The following is a 14,805-nucleotide window of genomic DNA, read 5'->3' on the forward strand; positions in this document are numbered from 1 at the left end:
GAGAGAATGCAATTGAAGCTGTGGAAGAAGAAAGCCACCTTTGTGGGCAGATCTGAATTCTAAGTCCCCAGAGTCATACTCCCTACAAATGTTTGTTGATTGAATGAATGAACCAATTGTGTTGGGGGAAGGAAACTGTTGCATGCAGCCAGTTCCTTGGTAGAGCAGGCCTGGCTGTTCTCCAGGGAAAAATAGTAATTACTCAAAAGAGTATCTGCTCTCTAGCCCTCGCTGGGTGCTTATCATCTGTTGTTCCTTGAGCAGGTCGCAAGGTTCGTTAGGACTTGGTTCTCCGGTCTGTAAAATGGGCATAATGAAATCTGCCCCGCCTTCCTCTTATCAGGAGAACAGATGGAGATAAGGTATAGGAAGTTGCTGTACATGGACTGTCAATTAGGACGTGTGGATCCCCTCGGTCTTGGGATTCAAGAAGCAAGAGTAAATGAGCTCAAGGATGAGAGTTGTGGGGTACCCCTCTCCTCCACCAAAAGGTCTTAAGAGCCCACAGGGAGCAGTGACCAAGTTTTCCCTGCGACCACAGTAGTGCTACTGGGAGGCTTCCGAGCACTGCACTCTCCACATCACAGAGCATACTTCACCGGGAAGAAACTCTCGGGGCACGAAACAGATTTATTTTCATTGTGAAATCGTCCGTCTGCTATGCAACAACAAATTAAGCTCCGGGTGACTATTCCCGTAAAACACGTCCTGCGCTCAGCGCTGCTATTATGGGGTGGATCGCCGAGGTAAAGAATCAATTAAAACTCTGACACATTAAATGGAGCTCAAAGACCTGTTGCACAGGTTTCCCCAGAGGAAAATAATCACGTTGCATTATGGTTTGGGAGCCGATCGAGGCAAGAGTCCTGAGACAGGTTCTGGGGTTTACCAGACAGACTTCGGCCTTTCTAAGTCATTTTCGAAGCGCCACTCGCAGCGTTAGGGCATCCCACTCTCCCTTCGTCCCGGGGCACCATGGTCGAGCAGGAGGGATTATCGTCCTGCGGGCATCCTTCTCCGGAAAACCGTAAGTTCCCTGGACACAAAGCATTTAAAGAAATGGTGGAAATATTGCGGCGTTTGTATTCATGCCCATTCTGGAATGGAAGCAAATGTCAAAGCAAGGAAAACCAGAGGCCTAATAAAACTGAATATCCTTTCTATTTTTATAATAGGGCTTTGCCACCCAAAGGGGACTCATGGTTTAGAAGGTCTGTTTCCAAAGAAGTTCTAGGATTTCAAGGGGAGCCTCACAAGAGAAAAGGAGAAAAGGAGAAAGAAGGAAAGAAAGAGAGAAAGAAAAGAAAGAAAGAAAGAAAGAAAGAAAGAAAGAAAGAAAGAAAGAAAGGAGGGAGGGAGGGAGAGAGAGAGAAAGAAAGAAAGAGAAAGAAAGAGAGAAAGAAAGAAAAGAAAGAAAGAAAGAAAGAAAGAAAGAAGAGTTAATGCTAGAATGGGAATAACGAAAAAATAAAATAAAATAGAATGGGAATAACGTTTGTGGTTGCACTGCTCAAACCACGTTTCCATGACAGCCGGTAGGAATGTTAATGTCAAGAACAACGTGTGTGCTGGGCCAATCCAGACATCTGTGTAAACCATCTTCGATCTCAGTGCCTGAGTAACTTCTGTGCCTCGACCTGAAAGAGGAGAAGAGATGTTGAAGTTCAGGCGGTGTCTTTTCAGCAGTGTGGCCTGCAAATGAGCTTCACAGCAATAAAGAACCGGACGAGGCCCAAGCAAGGCGAGTGTCAGCAGTGACCATTGCCCAGGGGACAGGTTGCGGCCTGCCAGCGTCACAGGCGCGGCAGGAAACGGTCGGGGGGGGGACCCAGCTAACCCCTGACTTTGCGGGCTCACTCAAAAGCAGAGAAAAGGCAACGCGAGGGTGATGTCACACTTGCTTTTAAGATATTTTTCCCCCAAGAAAGCGAGAGGGATAGAAAGAAAAGGAAACTCGGAGGGTTAGGACAAGACGAAGCCTGCCCGTTGACGTGCTCGGCTTTGGTTCAGAACAGGACATTTTTCAGAGGAAATGCTCTCATGGTGCAGGAATCCGTTCGGTTAGGAATGTAAACTGTGTGACAACTCTGTCACGGAGTCAACCGCCAGTAGCTCTGCTTCTTCCTTTTTTCAGGATGAGGAGGTGAGAAGGAGGTGGGAACCCCTCTTCTTAATCAAGTGCGCCACTCACTATAACTTTTCATAAAGAAAGACCTTTTGTGCTTTGCTCACATTGCTGCCCCGATCCTTGAGTTCCCCTTTATTGCTTGGGGGGGTGGGGAGGGAAGAAAACTTTTTTACAGAATAATATGTACCGGTGCACAAATGCTTTCCTAATCTTTGTGGAACAGAGGTCTCTCGCAGCTACTGAGGGCAGCTCAGAATGTGCTGGCACCTTGGGATCTTGGGGTCTTGCCAAGGTCCTTGGGGCTGCAGGAATAGAGGGTGCCCTGCATTCTGGCCTCCCTCTCAACTCTTTCTCCTCAAAGGGGTACCCCAACCCCATTGAGTTCACAGGAAAAACAGTGCCCATTGCTTTAAAGGAAACCAAAAAAAATATGCGACCTTTTCATTCCACCGAGAGGGGACTCTAACTTGCCAGAGAATTATAATGAGTTAGCTAAAGGCAAATCAGCAATAGACGCCAGGCATATGGATGACTGGTTCTAACTGGTTCTACTACACTGGTGTTCCCTTCCCCTTGTCCAAAGGAGTCGGTAGGCTCTTCTTCACCTCACCCACTCTCCATCTCCACTTAGCTCGTTACTCATGTTCAAAGCTTTACCGCATACACCACATTTTCCTCAAGGATAAAACTGTATTTAGTCCTCCTAGAGTCAATCCAGTTCCACAAACATTTTATTTTATTTAAGATTTTATTTATTTATTCATGAGAGACACGGGGGTGGGGGGTTGTGCGGGCAGAGACACAGGCAGAGGGAGAAGAAGGCTCCATGCAGGGAGCCCGATGCAGGACTCGATCCCAGGACTCCAGGACTATGCCCTGGCCCAAAGGCAGGTGCTAAACTGCTGAGCCACCCAGGGATCCCACAAACATTTTACTGAGCACCTTCTCCGTGAAGTCCCAGACTAGCCCCCCTGAGATTCACAGATGAAGAAGACACAATCCCTGCTCTCAGATACGTATATAGCCTGTTACGATTAAAGGCATCTTCTAATTGTACTATGACAGAAATTCACCTGAACATATGGTGCTATTGAAACACAAGAGAAAGGAGAGGAAGACAGTCTGGCAGTTCCTAAAAATATTAAATATCAAATTATCACGTGACCCAGCAACTCCACTTTTAGGCATATACCCAAAAGAATTGAAAACAGGTACTTAGACAAACACATGTGTACGCTGTGCTATTTACAATAGCCAAAGATGGAAGCAATCCAAATGTCCACCATCAACAGATGAACGGGGAAACAAAATGTGGTATATTCATTCTATGGAATACTATTCAGCCATTAAAAAGAAATGATTTCAAGGTCACCTGGGTGGCTCAGTGGTTGAGCATCTGCCTTTGGCTCAGGGCATGATCCCGGGGTCCTGGGATCGAGTCCTGCATCGGGCTCCCTGCATGGAGCCTGCTTCTCCCTCTGCCTGTGTCTCTGCCTCTCTCTCTGTCTCTTTTGTGAGTAAATAAATCTTGTTTTAAAAAAATGGCACGAATTTCTAACACTGCCACCACCACAGCTGAGCCTCAAAAATTCTGCATTACTTAAAATAAACTAGACACAAAGGTCACTCATTGTATGATTCCATTTATGTAAAACATTCAAAATAGGGAAGCCTGGGTGGCTCAGTGGTTTAGTGCTTGCCTTTGGCCCAGGTTGTGATCCTGGAGTCCCAGGATCGAGTCCCACATCAGGCTCCCTGCATGGAGCCTGCTTCTCCCTCTGCCTGTGTCTCTGCCTCTCTCTCTCTCTCTCTATGTCTCTCATGAATAAATAAATAAAATCTTTTTTAAAAAATTCAAAATAGATAAATCCACAGAGATCAAAAGCAGATTGGGGATGGCCAGGAACTGGGGAGCAGGGCAACAGGGAGTGACTGCTTCATGGAATGCAAATGCTCCAAAACTAAAGGGTAGCAATGGACTGCACAACATTGCAAATGCACTAATGCTTCTGAACTCTTCACTTTAAAATGGTTAGTTTTATATTCTGTAACTAAGAGGAGGGCTCTGAAGAACCCGGGAGGGAGCCAGGAAGCAAGCTTATAGAATCCATTGAGGATAGGCTCCTGCAAACTGGGGATATCTTTGGACTTCATCCTGGGACAAGTGGGATAGTCAGTGAGGAATTTTAAGCAGGTGGATGACCTTTTAAACTGGACATTTGGGGGATGCCGGGTGGCTCAGTCGGGTGAGCATCCGACTCCTGGTTTCCACTCAGGTCATGATCTTGCGGTCATGAGAATGAGCCCTGAGTAGGGCTCCTCACTCTGCATGGAGTCTGCCTGAGATTCTCTGTCTCTCCCTTCACCTCTCCTCCCACTCCCGTGCTTGCTCTCTCTCCAAAATAAATAAATAAAATCTTTGAAAACAAACAAACAACCTAGACATTTTGAGTGGATGGCTGATAACAGTAGGGAGGGGCTGAACCCATGGAAACAGAATGTGCAGTCCGCTGGCCCAGGGAGAGAGCATAGCAGATATACCAGGATGCACACTACCTCCCTGATCATGTTTCAGTCAAGTGATTAAAACCATCTTCCACTAAATGTGAACTCAGAAACAGTAACTGGGAAGAAAAGTTGTGGGTGTTTTTTAAACAGCTAAAGCCCCTATTTTTGCACATCCTACCACCTTTGGCATCCAACAGATTTTAACGTAAAATTAACCTGCTTCCTCTTTCTCTAAAGATTACTCATTAAAGACTTGTCTTTGAGCAAATACTTCACCGCAGAAGAAAGGCTGGTTTTGATGAAAGCAAATTGCAGTCTGAAAATAGTTTTAGAAAAGGAAGTATGATCCAAAATTAATACACTTATTTTCTCAGTCTCAATTTCAGCCATGGTACCATGTCAAGAAATACGGCATGCTGTAATTTTTTTAATTTTTTTTTTTAATGCATTACTCACTTTAATTGAAAACTATGCATTTACCTGTACTGGGAAGATTGTATCAGTCATTATGCATGGTATGTCATATTAAACAGCAAAATTTTAAAACATATATTAAAAAATTAGCATTCATTCACTCAAAATTCTCTACCCTATACATTTTATATTCACTCCAAGCTTAGGTCATTTTTTTTTCCATTTGTTTTTTTTTTTAATTAATTTTTATTGGTGTTCAATTTACCAACATACAGAAAAACACCCAGTGCTCATCCCGTCAAGTGTCCACCTCAGTGCCCATCACCCCTTCCCCTCCAACACCCGCCCTCCTCCCCTTCCACCACCCCTAGTTCGTTTCCCCAAGTTAGGAGTCATTATGTTCTGTCTCCCTTCCTGATATTTCCCAACATTTCTTCTCCCTTCCTTTATATTCCCTTTCACTATTATTCATATTCCCCAAATGAATGAGAACATACACTGTTTGTCCTTCTCCGATTGACTTATTTCACTCAGCATAATACCCTCCAGTTCCATCCACGTTGAAGCAAATGGTGGGTATTTGTCGTTTCTAATGGCTGAGGAATATTCCATTGTATACATAAACCACATCTTCTTTATCCATTCATCTTTCGATGGACACCGAGGCTCCTTCCACAGTTTGGCTATTGTGGCCATTGCAATTTTTTTAATTTAAATTCAATTTGCCAACATGTAACACCCAGCGCATATCCCATCAAGTGCCCTCCTTAATGCCCATCACCCAGTTACCCCATCCCCCCACCCACCTCCCCTTCTGCAATCCTTTGTTTCCCAGAGTTAGGAGTCTCTCATGGTTTGTCTTCCTCTTTAATTTTTCCCTCCTTTCCTTCATGGTTCCTTTCATTATTTCTTATACTCCACATACGAATGAAACCATGTGATAATTGTCTTTCTCCGATTGACTGATTTCACTCAGCATTGTACCCTCTAGTTCCATCCACATAGATGTAAATGATAGGTATTCATCCTTTCTGGTGGCTGAGTAATATTCTATTGTATATATACCACATCTTTATCCATTCATCCATCGAAGGACATCGTGGCTCCTTCCACAGTTTGGCTACTGTGGACATTGCTGCTATGAACATTGGGGTGCAGGTGTCCCATCATTTCACTACATCTGTACCTTTGGGGCAAATACCCAGTAGTACAATTGCTGGGTCATAGGGTAGCTCTGTTTTGAACTTCTTAAGGAACCTCTACACTGTTTTCCAGAGTGGCTGCACCACTTTGCATTCCCATCAACAGTGCAAGAGGGTTCCCCTTCCTCCACATTCTCACCAACATTTGTTGTTTCCTGTCTTGTTAATTTTAGCCATTCTCACTGGTGTGAGGTGGCATCTCATTGTGGTTTTGATTTGTATTTCCCTGATAGCAAGTGATGCGGAGCATTTTTTCATGTGTCTGTTGGCCATGTGTATGGCGTCTTTGGAGAAATGTCTGTTCACGTCTTCTGCCCATTTTATGACTGGATTGTTAGTTTCTTGGGTGTTAAGTTTGAGAAGTTCTTTATAGATCTTGGATACTAGTCCTTTATCTGATATGTCATTTGCAAATATCTTCTCCCATTCTGTAGGTTGTCTTTTATTCTGCTGACTGTATCCTTTGCTGTGCAGAAGCCTTTTATCTTGATGAAGTCCCAATAGTTCATTTTTGTTTCTCTTGGCTTTGTAGATGTGTCTTGCAAGAAGTTACTATGGTCAAGTTCAAAAACGTTGTTGCCTGTGTTCTCCTCTAGGATTTTGGTGAACTCTTGTCTCACATTAGGTCTTTCATCCATTCTGAGTCTATGTTTGTGTCTGGTGTAAGAGAATGATCTAGTTTCATTCTTCTGCATGTAGCTATCCAATTTTCCCAACGCCATTTATTGAGGAGATTGCCTTTTTTTCATTGGATATTTTTTCCTGTTTCATTGAAGATGAGTTAACCACAGAGTTGAGGGTTCATTTCTGGGTTCTCTATTCTGTTTCATTGATCTATGTGTCTGTTTTTGTGCCAGTACCATACTGTCTTGATGATTAGAGGCTTTGTAATACAGCTTGATGTCAGACATTGTGATGCCCCCAGCTTTGGTTTTCTTTTTCAACACTCCTCTATTTGGGGTCTTTTCTGGTTCCAAACAAATCTTAGAATTATTTCTTCCAACTCTGTGAAGAAGTTCAGAGTATTTTGATAGGAGTTGCACTGAATGTGTAAATTGCCCTGGGTAGCATAGACATTTCCACAATATTTATTCTTCTAATCCATGAGCATGGAATGTTTTTCCATATCTTTGTGTCTCATGCTGTAACTTTTTAAAGGTAGTCAAATGGGATTTCTGTGTACAGAGAATAAAAATTTGAATGAAGCCACAAGGAAAATCTGATCTACTCCATGCTCACCAAATACTAAATTGAATGTGACGGATGGGGACCATACAGATTCCATCTAACTGAACTTTAGAGGAAATTCAAAAGGTCTTGATCTTGTAGTTAGTGTATCTGCCAGTCAGCTTCCCCTTGTCTTTTTAGAGTGACCAATGGTTCCGAAGAAAGCCCCAGGAGAGAGGGGTTTCCCAGACCCCAGACTTCCAGTACTGAAGCCAGAACATTTGGGTACCTGGTTTCACTGCACCCACAACCCCTTCCAAAATTCTTTCTTTTTAAATATTTTATTTATTTTTTTAATTTTTTATTTTTTTTAATTTTTAATTTTTTTATTTACTTATGAGAGACAAAGAGAGAGAGGCAGAGACACAGGTAGAGGGAGAATCAGGCCACTTGCAGGGAGCCTCATCTGGGACTCGATCCCGGGACTCCAGGATCACGCTCTGGGCTTAAGGCAGGTGCTAAACCACTAAGCCTCCCAGGGATCACCCCCCTTCCAAAATTCTATCTTCTGGGCAGGATTGTTTTCAATTGGAAAGTAAAAAATAAATTAATTAATAATAATAAATAATAATAATAACAACAGCAGTGAAGAAGAGAGAGGGAAAGATGGGCATCATTTGGCATCCATCATGTAGAAAGAGCAAGATTGCAGGAAGTCAGTAGGGTGCAGCAGTCAAGGCTGCAGTGCATTCCACAGGAGCTCCGAGACTCGAGCTTCACACATGTGTGCCATGATAACCACGTGACTTTCACGCCGGCTACAAGGGAATGTCTTCTCACCCTCCAACTCACTCACTGAGCAAACGTCTACCCAGGTCCTTACTTACCATGCATGTGCCAGGCTTGGGATCAGGTGTTGGGATCCGGAGATGAAGATGTGTTAAGTTGGCCTCAGGAGTTGCTCACAGGCCAGAGGCCAAGTAGAGGAGATGCACTAAGTGACCATCAGATCTAACACCATGTAATTAATAATTAGAGCTCCCAGCTTCCAAGAACCAGACATTTATATAGATTGTCTGTCATTCTCAAGGTAGGTAAGATTATCCCCATTTTAAAGAAAAAATAAAATAAAATAAAAACTGAAACTCAGATTTGCAGAACTTGCTCAGGGCCACCCAGCTGGCAGCGGCAGAGGCAGGCTGTAATCCAACATTTTGAGCAAGTTTCCCTTGATCTCCAAAGCTCTGTCCATTCTACTATTCTCAGGTCCCTTCTCAGTGTGACCAAGGTTAATATCAAGATCATTCTGATTCCTGACCTACTTACTCCAGCCTATCTTCGTCTTCCATCAGAGAGCAGCTATGTCTGCCCTTTGAATTGATAGCAAAAGTGCTGAGTTTTAACTATTCATGCTAATGACAGAGGCAGGGTGGAGGTGGAAAAAGCTAGATATTTATGCATAATTAGCAGACAATTGGAAACTGTTATGAGAGGTTGGATCAAGACAGCATGCAGAGAAGAACAATGAGGCTTCAACGCTATTGGAATTGGCCCTGATTTTCTTGGGGAAGACACTCAAGTCACAAGCAACAAGAGAATCAACAAAGTGGACTTCATCGAATAAAAAACTTTTTTCCATCAAAGGACACGATCAACAGAGTGACAAGGTAGCTGATAGAATGAGAAAAGATATTTGAAAATTACATCTGACAAAACATTGATATCCAGAATATATAAAGAATGACAAAAAAAAAAAAAAAAAGAATGACAAAAACACAAACAACCAGATTCAGGTAAAGTACTAGAACAGACATTTCTCCAAGGAAGATATACAAATGATTAATAAGCACATGAACAGATGCTCAACTTCGCTAATCATTAGGGAAATGAAAATCAAGAACTCTAATGGGATACCACTCCATATTTGTTAGGATGACTACATTATCAAAAACAAAACAAAACTAAGAGAACAACAAGTGTGGGCAAGGATGTGGAGAAATTTGAATCCTTGTGCACCACTGTGATGTAAACTGGTGCAGCTGCTATGGGAAACAGTATGGCAGTCCCTCAGAAAATTAAAAATAGAATTACTACATGATCCAGCTATTCCACTTCTGGCTATATACCCAAAAGTATTAAAAGAATTGGAAGCAGGGACATGAAGAAATATTTGTACACCCACGTTCACAGCAGGAGTATTTACGATAGTCAAAAAGTGGAAAGAAACCCAGGCATCCTTGATAAACAAAATGCAGTATATACATACAATAGATACTATTCAGTCTTTTAAAAAAAAAAGAAAAGAGAGAGAAAGAAAGAAATTCCAACACAGGGCATGACTTGCATAAAACTTGAAGACAATATGCTAAGTGAAATAAGCCAGTCACAAAAGGGGCAAACACTGTATAATTCCACGTAGGATAGTGAAATCCATAGAGACAGAAAGTAGAAGGGTAGTTAGTTGCCAGGCACTGTTGGAGAGGAAGGAATGGAAGTTGGTGTTTCATGGGTACAAACTTTCAGTTTGGGAAGGAGTAAAAGTTCTAGAGTGGGAAGGTGGTGCTGGTTGCACAAAAATGCAATACACTTCATGCCATTGAACTATACAATACCTAAAAACGGTTAAAATGGTAACTTTCATATAATATATATTTAACCACAATTTTTAAAAGATGGCATGCAAAGGACGTGCATCTACAGACTCAAATTCCACTTCAAGTTCTATTTAGTGATGGAAAAAATACAATGTATAGAAAGTGTACCAATAGTTCAGTCAATTTTTATACTTACATAGACTGTTGAAATCACCACTCAGATCAAAATAAACATCCAGCCCTCCAGAAGGCTCCCCACCCTAAAGATAGTCACCATTCTGCCCTTCAACATCATAGATTTGTTTCGACTGTTTTTGAACCTCATACAAATGGAACCAGAAATTACAATGCTTCCTTGCATCTGGCTTCTTTTTGAGCAATTTATCCCTTTGAGATTCATCCTCTTTATTGTGTGTAGCAGTTTGTCCTTTTTCGTTGATACATAGTTTTCCATTGTAGAAATATATCACAATTTGTTTTTTATGCTACGATTAATGAATATTTGAGTTTTTTCAATTTGCTAAGAATATTCATATACGTGTCCTTTGACGAACATAGGAATGTGCTTGTCTTTGGTATACACAGTGGCATGTTTGGACATAGATTTACTTATGTTTAACTTTAATAAATACTGCCAGTTTTCCAAAGTGGTTGTAGCCACAGGAATTCCCGTTGCTCTATATCCTCATTAACATCACCTTTATTAATACTTTTAATCATATCAAGAGATGGGGTGGGGAAGAATGGAGGATCACGTGGGGGTCTTATCCCTAGTTTTACAGAGAAATAATTGACATACATCACTATATAAGTTTTTGGGTTTTTTTTTTTTTTGGTTGGTTGGTTGGTTGGTTGGTTGTTTTTTTGTGTTTGTTTTTATAGAGGGAGGGGGGGCAGTGGGAGGAGGAGAAGGAGAGAGTGAATCTTAAGCAGATTTCAGGCCCAGTGCAGAGCTGGGGCTCGATCTTACAACCCTAAGATCATGACCTGAGCCAAAATCAAGAGTCAGACACTTAACCGACTGAACCACCCAAATAATCCATCACTGGATAGGTTTAAGGCATATACCCTGATGGTTTGATGTACCTACGGTGTGAAATGATTACTACAATACATTCAACTAACATACATCTTCTCTTAAATTCAATTTTAAAAAAGAAAAAAGGAAGAAAAAAAAGACAAAAAAAAATTTTCTCCTTGGGATGAGAATGCTTAGGATCTATTCTCTTAATGTCTTTCCTATATATCCTACAGCACTGTTGGCTACAGTGATCATGTTGTACACTACATCCCTAATATTTATTTATTACCAGAAGTTTGTACCTTTTGACTCCCTCCAACTACTGCTCCCTGCACTGTCCACCTCTGATAACAGCTCTGATCTTTTTTCTACGAGTTTGTTGTTGTTGTCCCTTATCAATAACTTTTTTAACTAACAGACTGTCTCTTGAGCAGTTATAGTTACAGAGTTCCCATACATCCCCTCAGAGGATCATGAGGTTTTAACTTGCATTAGCCAAATAAATAATGATACTGAGCACCTATTCATAAACAACTGACATTTGGATATCCTCTTTTCTGAAACAATCATTGCTGTCTATTTTTAAAATTAGACTGTATGTCCTTTGTTTCTTGATTTGTGAGAGCTATTTATATATGCTGAGTATGAGTCGTTCATCAGATATATGTGTATTGCTAATATTTTCGACTAGTCTGTGGTTTGCCTTCTCTGTTAATAGTACTTATGATGCATAGAAGTCATTCATGTTAATGAAATCCAATGTATCAAGCTTTTCTCTTATGGTTTATACTTTTTTGTATCCTATTTTTAAAAATCTTTGCATACCCCCAAGATCACGAAGATATTCTGCAATGCTTCCTTTTAGAATCTTTATTATTTCATCTTTCACATTTGTATTTATGGTCCATCATGAATGTTTGTACATTATGTGAAGGGTGCAGTTTCTTCATTTTCTTTTCCTTTTTTTGAAAGTAGATACTTTCTTCATTGATTTCCTGTTGAACATTTGGCATAAATCAAATGAGCATATATGGATGAGAATGTTACTGGGCTCTATTTTATTTCATTGGCCTATTTGTTTATCCAGGTATCACACTCTCTTCATTTCTGTAGCTTTATAATAAGTTTATACCTGGTAGTGGAAGTCCTCAGCTTTGTTAATCTTCTTCGATAATGCCTTGGCTATTCTACATCCTTTGCTTCCATATAAATTTTAAAACAAACTTGCCAATATCCACTTAAAAAAAAGAAAGAAAGAAAGAAAGCTTCCTGGAAGTTTTATTGAGTTTGCATTAAGTCTGTAGATTCATTTAAGGGAAATTCATATCCTATCCATCCTGTGTCTTCCAACTCATGAACATGGTTTATCCCTCAATTTATTTCATTTTTCTTTAATTTCTCTCAGGAATGTTTTATGGTTGGCTGTATACAGGTCTTCAAAATCTTTCATTGGAGTCGTTCCTAGTTATTTTGTGTTTCCTGTATTATAAATTGTATTGTAAAAATTTTTTCTAGTTGTTTGCTGCTAGTATGTAGAGGTATAAACGTGTTTTGTACATCGACCTTGTATTCAGCTCCCTTGCCAATTTACTTATTTAATACTTTATATTAGATTTCCTTACATTCAAAACATACAATCTGTGAATAAATACATTTTATTTCTTCCTTCCCAAGATTCATATCTTTTTTTAAAAATGTCTTAATAAAGTATAGGCTTCCATGAAATAAAACTGGCCAATTTTCATTATACAATTTCATGAGTTTTGACAAATGTATACAGTCATGTAGCCATTGAGATGTGGTATTTGGCTGATATTTCCATCAGCCAAAAAGTCCTCTCAAGGGCCTCCTTGCAAAAAAGATTGGAAAAAAAACAGTCATATTGTTTGCCCCTTCCTGGGCCAGAGCAAAAAGCTTGAGTTAAGTAGCATAGGGTTGCAGAACACAAGGCAGCTAGATTCTCCGGAAGAAGAGTGGGAGGTGAAGCTTCTCCACGAAGTTAGTCTTCAATCCTACTTGCACGCTAAAATCGGCTCTTAAAATACTGCTGCCTGGACCCAACCCCCAGAGAGCCTGATTTACTTCATCTGTGTTGGAGCCCAGGCACTGGGTATCTTTTCAAATAGACAAGGTGATTCTCATGTGCAACCAACGCTAAGAACTTAGTAGGCTAAAGGCAGGAATTTTTGCAGATGGAAGACAACTTTTTTAAAATTGTAAAAACCATATGGCAGCTGTCACTGAGGGAAATTACTTAAGAGGAGAAGAAGCATACGTAATCCTGTCTTTGTTGCACAGCAAATATTCTCAACATGCAGACATATTTTTGCACAACTGTGCTCACTGTGGTGATGCAATTTTACTTCGTTATTTACCATTTATAATGAATTTCTTGCTTATATCCCTTCATAAGGGTAGTGGTTCTGAGTGTGGGCTTTGGAGTTAGACACACCTGGATTAAAATCTAAGATTTTTGACTTGCCAGCTGTGGGTCTCCAGCAAACCGTTCAATATACTTGAACTTCACAGACAACTTGAGAGGTAGGAAGAATGGTACCTACCTCATAGGTTCACTATGAGGATGGATGCTTGTAAAGAAACAACAGGAGAACGACTTGCCCACTTTGGGCTCTCTATGAATGGTTGCTGTTACCACCATTGGAACAAGTGAGGTTATCGACTGAATGGAAGCTATTCTAGGGCAGTAAATGTAAATAGACCAAGGGCTTGGGAGATAAAGGAAAAGATCTCATTTCCCCTCAGCAATAAAGACTCAGGCATAGTGAAGAGTTACGTGTGTGTGTGTGTGTGTATGTACACGAAAGAGCTGGGAGTCCAGGGCTCTGTGGGGTTCAGTTCCCATGGTTGAGCATGATTCTAGGGGAGGGAAAATTGAAGAGGGCCCCTGAACCACTTGTTTCAATGGCAACACCAGACACCCACAAAAGCCATTTAGAATGGAATGCAGAGGCCCTTGAGGCAAATTCTCTTGTTTTCTCTTCTTGAGGCTAGAGAACCATACTGACTCTAAGGAGCACAGAGGAAACATCCCTGGGGTCTTGGACTTATCACAGGAGGTCAGGCCCTGACGGTGAAAGAAAAGCATTCTTAGGCAAATGGGGTGGGAGTATCAGGTCATTCAATCTGACAGTTAAAAATAATAGGGGCACCTGGGTGGTTCAATGGTTGAGCGGCTGCCTTCGGCTCAGGGTGTGATCCTGGGGTCCTGGGATTGAGTTCCACGTTGGGCTCCCTGAAGGGATCCTACATCTCCTTCTGCCTCTTTCTCTGTTTGTGTCTCCGCATTTTTCTCTGTGTCTCTCATGAATAAATGAAATATTTTTTAAAATAAAATTAATAATAATAATAATAATAATAATAATAATATAGCAGTGCCTAGGTGGCTCAGTCAACTGAGCATCCCACTCTTAATTTCAGCTCAGGGTCGTGAGATAGTCCCCCCCCCACCTCCCCATCCATCAGGCTCTGTGCTCAGCAGGGAGTCTGCTTGAGGATTCTCTCTCCCTCTCCATATGCCCCTTCCCTGACTCATGCACTCACTCATGCTCTCTCTCAAATAAATAAATCTTAAAAATATAATAACAATATACATTCACGGAGAGGACCATTCCAGGCACTCCAATCAATTCAATTAAATTAAGCACTTAAAAAAAATTTTTTTAAATAAATTAAGCACTTACTCCTCACAACAGTCTCATGAAGTAGGTATTGTTAGTAACCTTGTTTTACAGATGAGGAAACTGAGGCATA

General features: G+C 41.0%; 1 long non-coding RNA gene across 2 annotated transcripts in view; it reads right to left on the minus strand.

Annotated features, from left to right (window-relative positions):
- Nucleotides 1-1,395: 1,395 nt before the first annotated feature.
- LOC121495788 overlaps nt 1,396-14,805 on the minus strand; it is a 36,474-nt gene continuing 23,064 nt past the window's right edge. For both annotated transcript variants that reach the window (XR_005989051.1, XR_005989050.1), the window contains one exon: nt 1,396-1,637. This is a non-coding gene — a long non-coding RNA (uncharacterized LOC121495788). The remainder of the gene's footprint in view (nt 1,638-14,805) is intronic.

This window comes from Vulpes lagopus, chromosome 7 (genome assembly GCF_018345385.1).
Source record: "Vulpes lagopus strain Blue_001 chromosome 7, ASM1834538v1, whole genome shotgun sequence".
NCBI lineage: Eukaryota > Metazoa > Chordata > Mammalia > Carnivora > Canidae > Vulpes > Vulpes lagopus.